The sequence below is a fragment of the Megascapheus bottae genome, chromosome 34, assembly GCF_031878675.1.
Source record: "Megascapheus bottae isolate mThoBot1 chromosome 34, mThoBot2.hap1, whole genome shotgun sequence".
NCBI lineage: Eukaryota > Metazoa > Chordata > Mammalia > Rodentia > Geomyidae > Megascapheus > Megascapheus bottae.
This window is the reverse complement of record NC_143542.1, coordinates 476,839-483,798: the sequence shown is the minus strand read 5'-3', so window position 1 is coordinate 483,798 and position 6,960 is coordinate 476,839.

The following is a 6,960-nucleotide window of genomic DNA, read 5'->3' as shown; positions in this document are numbered from 1 at the left end:
CAAATGGCAGAGTGCTAGCCTTGAGTACAAAGAGGCTCAGGGACAGTGCTCAATCAAGTCCTGAGTTCAGCAAAAACAACAAATAACAACAAAAACAAATTCAGTCTCTGACATCAGGTACAAAGTTTATGCCTAAGGAATACCACAGTTTGGGAAATAATACATTACATATTATATATATTTCATAAAATATACAGTTGAAAAACACCATGTAGCTGAGCCATACTTATTTTCCAATTGATTCTAATACTTCCCCAATTCATTAAAAAACAAAAACATCAGTACTCACATTCTCATAGACAAAAGCGCTTTCATTTAAAATTTTTTTTCCACTGGCTATTTTTTGAGCATATTTTCACGACTAAAGTACATCAGCATTTCCTTTTTTTCTATTATTTTCCATTTCTATGGCTCATTTTTTCCTATAGTTTTTCTTTTTCGTTATTTGTAGAGGCTATTTATGTGTCACGATTATTAACCCTTCACCTATGATATAATTTGGGCATGTTTTCCCATTTTGACATTTATCTATTTAGTTTCTTCTTATTTATTTTTCAAAACAAAAGTTTCTTTTTATAAAAAAAATCTAGGCCTTAATGGTTGTTTAGTTATGTAAGGTTACTATTATTAAGATTTTTTTTTTTGCCAGTCCTGGTTTGAACTCAGGGCCTAAGCACTGTTCTTGGGCTTTCTCAAGGCTAGAGCTCTACCACTTGAGTCACAGAACCACTTCTGGCTTAAGGTTTTTGGTTTTTTGGCATGCCTCCATCCATCCATCTACATATCTATCCATTTACTCATCCATTCCTCTGTCTACTCATGGATTGACTGATAGATAGACAAATTGATCCATCCATCCATCCATCCATCCACTTGTCCACCCACCCACTCACTCACTTATCCATTCATGAACCTACCAATCCAGCTACCCATTTCCATCCATCCATTGAGTGGCTCACAGAACTCTTGGGAACACATTTCCTGAGTGGTTATAGGGCTGTTGTACAGATAAAGAGCTGGGTAGAACTTCCATACACTCCAGGGGCCACTCATATCCACTTTATATGTTCCATTGTCCAGAGGGAGGTCTCATTGCCGAGGCCTGGGTGAATCAGCTTACCCCCAGCTCCTCTTTCCTCCAGAAGTCCCTGACTTCCTGCCTTATCTGGTTCTGGTGATCAGAACCAGGGCACTCATGGCTGAGACCTATAATCCTAGCTACTTGAGAGGCTAAGAATGGGAGGATCGTGATTTGAGGCCAGCCTGGGGAGAAAAGTTCACAAGACCCCTTCTTAAGCCATAGCTGGTGCCTGTCATTCCCAGCTATGTGGGAAGCTGAGATGTGGAGGATCATGGTTCCACATCAGCCTGGGGTGGAAAAGTTCATGAGATTTAATCTCCATGGATGAAGACTGGATGAAGTCGCTTATACCTGTGGTCCTCGCATTGTCCGGAAGCCTGAAGCAGGTGGATCATAGCTCAGCCTGGCTGAGACCCTGCCTCACGCATAATCACCAGTTGAAAACTAGCCTGGAGGCATGGCTCAGCAGTCTGATACCAGCTTATCAAGCATAAGGCCCTTATTTTAAACCAAAGTGCAAAAATGATCTGTCTGGGGACAGAGAGCTGGTCTCAGCCCTGACAGGTGATTTTCTCTGTCTGTCCAGAGAAGGGACACATTCATCAGCCTGGGAGTCTGTGGACAGCCACTAGGAAGAATCAGGCTCTGTGCATGGAGACCCTGAAGAAAAGATGTTCCAAACTTCTGAGGTCAGACACTCTGAAATAGAGTGGACAGGTCTGGCCCCAGCCTTGGCCACTTACTGCATTCTGGGTCCCTGGAGGGACACACAGAAAGAAATGAGACAGGCAGGCAGCGGGCCCTTTTTGTTTGTTTTGGTGCTGGTACTGAGATTTGAACTCAAGGCCTAGGTACTGTCTTAACTTTCTTTTCTACTCAGGGCTGGTACTCTATCACTTGAGCCAAAGCTCCATGTTAGGCTTTTTTGCTGGTTTATTGGAGATAAAGTCTCCAAGACTTTCCTGCCTGGCTGACTTTGAACTTCAATCCTCAGATCTCAGCCTCCTGAGTAGTTAAGATGATAGGTATGAGCACCACCGCGCACGGAGTTCTTTTTTTTTTTCCCCAGTCAGTTATGGGTCTTGAACTCAGGGCCCGAGTGGTGTCTCTGAGCTCTTTTTTGCTCAAGGATAGCATTCTATCACGCTGAGCCACAGCACCACTTCCAGTTTTCTGGTAGTTAGTTGGAGATAAGAGTCTCATAAACATTCATGCCAGGATGGCTTTGAACCTTGATCCTCAGATCTCAGCTGTCTGAATAGCTAGGATTATAGGCGTGAACCACTGGCACCTGGCTAAGAGGGAGTTCTTGAATGAGGCCTGAGAGCTGGCATTTGCTGCCCCAAGTCCAGGCTGCTGGATTTCTTGGCATAGCTTAGGCTACCCATCATTTTTGCCAGGCTAGGGCTTGAAAGACCTTGTTCTGACCCCAGAAGGATGCTGGCTGGGCCTCCTGCCGGAGTTGGCCAGCGATGCCTCCCATCCAGACCGGGGCACCTTTGCCAGCCGCTGGCCCCATGCAGAGCCCCCTCTGTTCCTTTCCCTGTGTGGGACGGAAGCAGCTGCAGCCAGGCAGCCTTTAGAACTGAGTGACAGTGATGGATGGCCGGAGGCTCCATCCGGGTTACTGCTGGGTGAGAGGAAGGTGAGCTGCTTTGCTCAGGCCACAGAAGATGGAAGATGTTCACAGCCCCAGGGCCTGGAGAAGGGAGGGATGTCTCTGTTGAACCTTGGATTTCCTTGGTTATCATGATGAGTGGCTGTATGACTATGCTTTCACCTGAATCTCATTGAGGGGGGGGAAGAGGAGGTGGAGGAGGAGGAGGAGGAGGAGGTGAACGCTATGTCCCTCCCTTTTCAAGTCATCTGAATCCTGAACTGGCTTTTCTCTTAATTTCCTAAGTCTGCCAACCTGGCAGACTTTCCATTTTTTAGCTCTAGGGCCTCTCTAGTAAAAGTAAAGAGGTTCAGCTGGGTGAGGTGGTACATACCTGTAATCCCAGCTCTGTGGGAGGCAGAGATTTCATTCCAAGGCTAGCCCAAACCAAACGGTAGTAAGATTCTTATTTCAATCCATCAGCCAGGTGTGGTAGTGTACATTTTGGTACCAGCTATATGGGAAGTATACAAAATAGGACTGTCGTCCTCTTGGCTTTGGGCCAAAAATAAAAATATAAAAGTGAGATCTTACATGAAAAGTAACTTGCCAGGCCCTGGTGGCTGGTACCTTTAATCCTAGCTACTCAGGAGACTGAGATCTGAGGATCATGGTTTTTAAGCCAGCTGGGGCAGGGAAGCGTAGAACTTTGATCTTCAGTTAACAAGCCTAAAGTCAGAAGTGGAGCTGTGGCAGAGTGCCATCCTTGAGTAAAAATGTGAAGGGACAGTGCCCACATACAAGCCCAAGTACAGGCACAACAAACAAACAAACCACCTAAAGCCAAAAGAGGTAGAAATATGGCTCCTCTAGTGGACTACCTGCTTAGCAAGCATGATATCCTGAATTCAAACGCCATTAGGTCAATGAATGAGTGAATGAATAAAGAACAACAACAAAAGGAAGACTGGGTCCCAGGTCAGAGCCATTCAACAGCCATCATGTGTGAGCACATATGTGACTTGAAATATATTTTAGTGTCTGCATTGAGAAGTAGAGAAAGAAACAGAGACTGGTCGTGGTGGTTCACGCCTGTAATCCTAGCTACTCAGAGGCTGTGATATGAGGAACCAAGTTCAAAGCCAGCCCAAGCACAAAAATCTGTGAGACTCTCATCTCCAATTAACTACCAGAAAACTGGAAGTGGTGCTGTGGCTCAAGGGGTAGAGTGGTAGCCTTGAGCTGGAGTCAGGAACAATGCCTGGTCCTGAGTTCAAGCCCCACAACTGACCTAGAAAAAATGAAAAAGAAAAAAAAAGAAAGAGGAAATGTAATTCTGATGTACATCTAATCCAAGAATTCAAAACTTGCCACTTCAACACACAATCCATCAGAGAAACAGAGCTATGTCATGCTGGCTAAAGTCCAGAGTAAATTAAATTGTGTGTGTGTGTGTGTGTGTGTGTGTGTGTGTGTGTGTATGTGTGTGTGTGTATGAGAGAGAGAGAGAGAGAGAGAGAGAGAGAGAGAGAGAGAGAGAGAGAGAGAGAGAGAGAGAGGAGAGAGAGAGATATCTCAGGCTCAATTTCAGAATGGAACAGTTCATGTTCATTCTCGGGTTCACCGAGACCCTTGCAGGTGACCCCAGCCCCACTAAGGCATAGGACACTGGGCCAAGGGAGATAGATTCATTGCCCAAACACAGGGTGAATCTAAAAGAGTGCAAGCCTGCCTGTCACTGGGTTTCTGCATGGCTGTGCCAAAGAAGGAAGAGGAGAGAGGAGGGAAGAGGAGGAGGAGGGAAGAGGAGGAGGAGGAGGAGGAGGAGGAGGAGGAGGAGGAGGAGGAGGAGAAGAAAAATAAGAGGAAGAGGAAGAAAGAGGAGAGGGAAAAGGAGGAGGAAAGGAGAAGACAGGAGAAGAAGAAGCCTCAGCTTTGGCCCCTGTGGCTAGTAGGCCTGAAGCAGGTGCTCAGGGTTGCCCAGCTTGGCTTCCTCTGGGGCCCCTTGGCCTTGGTTCTGGGGTATGAGCATGATGAGCTCCTATAATGAGCAGACCCCCCTGCTGGAGCCCTTTCATCTGTTTTGCAAAACGTTTTACAAACATTGACTCATTAACCTCCCACAGGTGGGCGGGAGGTGGTGTGGGGTCCATTTTGTAGAAGGGAAACTGAGTTTCTCATTGGTCCACCATGAGACTGGACCACCCAACAAGTCATCGTTGAGAACCCAAGGTAAGAATGCTACCCAGAGGGGGCAAGGTAGAACTCCCCTCCAGAGGGCCCAGGCTGGGGATGGGGGAGAGGGAGGGCTGGCTGCTGAGCTACTGGGCTGGGACATGCTCCTCCTCCTGGGACTGTGTCAGATGCCTATTTCTTTCTTTGGTCTGTGTATTATATGGAAACCAATTGTCTCTTGTGTAACCGTGGAGTCACTCATCTTCCTTGTAGATTTTTCCTTCTCTCTCTCTCTCTCTTTTTTTAGTGCCAATCCTTGAGCTTGCACACAAGGCCTAGACACTGTCCCTGAGCTATTTTGCCTAAGACTAGTACTTTTTCACTTGAGCTACAGCTCTACTTCCAGCTTTTTGCTGGTTAACTGGAGATAGGAGTCTTGTGGACTTTCCTGCCCGAGCTGGCTTTGAACCATGATCCTCAGATCTTCTGAGAAGCTAGGATTACAGGTATAAACCATCAGTGCCCTGCCTAAATTCAGTTCTTACTCTTGTTATTGGCAAGGAACTATCTCCAGAGATATTGGCTTCTTCATTTTATTTTGTTTTTTTTTAAAATATTTTTTATTGTAATTAATAAAAGGGTTACATGATATTTGCCAGATAGAAGGTGCATTAATTCACATATATTGATACCCTTTCACATGTCTTAGTCCCCATTACCCTCCCTATTTTATGTTTTTAATGTTAATTTTTATTAGTATTGGGATTTAAACACAGGACCTCAAATTTCTTCAGTTTGCCTGCTTAGTTGCTGCTGTATCACTCGAGCCATGTATCCAGTGCCACTTTTTGCTGGACATGAGATATGGTGTCTAAGGGTTTTTTGTTTCTGGTTTTGTTTGCCTTAGTTGTCCTCCAACTATGATCCTCCATATCTCAGCCTCCCAAGTAGCTAACCCTGCAGGTAGAAGCCACTAGAACCTGTCCAGAAATGGATCTCTTATGTCAGAGATCTCTCTGCCTCGCAGGGTGCAGTTTCCACTCCTACACTCTGTGTGGAGGAAGAGCAAAGAGAGGAAAGCAGTTCTAATTGCCGAATATTACAGTTCTTTCCTCTCATTCTGCATCTCAACTAAACTGTAATCACATTTTTGTTAGGATTTAGGAAGCTTTTAAGGAGAGAGGTCTGGGGACCAGAGAGATTGGCCGGGCCTGTTAATTCCCTACTTCAGATCCCCTTTGAGAAATGGCAGCCGGGTGGGGAGACGCCTGCGGTCCCTGGGAACGTGCCCCATCTCGCCTGCCCACCTGGGCTGTTTTGATAACCCGGACATTATCCAGGCGCCCATTGTGAGAGCATGTCAGTCAGTCAGGCCTTTTTTGTGGGATTACTTTCATTGAGACAGGTCCCTTTCTGCTATTTCGGTTGCTCCGTCAGCTCCGACTGAAGGGGAAAACTTGTCTTTGGCTTGACAGGGAGGGGGGTGAAAATTACTATGTGAATAGAAAACTGCAGGTTACACAAATAATATGTCACTGGAGATCAAGCCTCAGCCTTCCATCAATGTAGCAGGCTAGGAAGAGCCTTTGTGAGCCCTGGGGGTGCACAGAGTGCACCCTGCACTGTCTTCCCTGGCGGTGCTGGTCTGAAGCTTGTTTGCTTACTTCTTAGAGGCTGGCATCCTGGGGTGGGGGTGTGAGCTCTTCCGGAAGGTGAGGCTGTCTGGCCCATCTCTGAAGGAGCCAGGGTGACAGCAGGGCTCAAAAGGGACAGCGGATTTTATTTTTTCCCTGGAGACTGCCAGTTGCCAGCAGCACGCCCCACTCCCAGGAGGGCCTGCTTTTCACACACGATGTTGGCATGCATTTTGCTGGTGTTGTTCAGAGCAGGGTAAAGAGTCGTGGGACTCGTGATGAATAAGGGTGCTGAGCTAAAATGCAACTAAGTGCTGCATTGTCCCACATGAGATTTGGAAGAAGAGCAAGTAACTGAGGCTGGATCTCCATCGGAGACCCAAAGGAAGATCTTAGAAGCATTTTCTTCCACTTAAAGCCTGGTCCCTTAGCCTTTATCCCCCAGTTTCCAACAGAGACCTCGTACCAGAGAA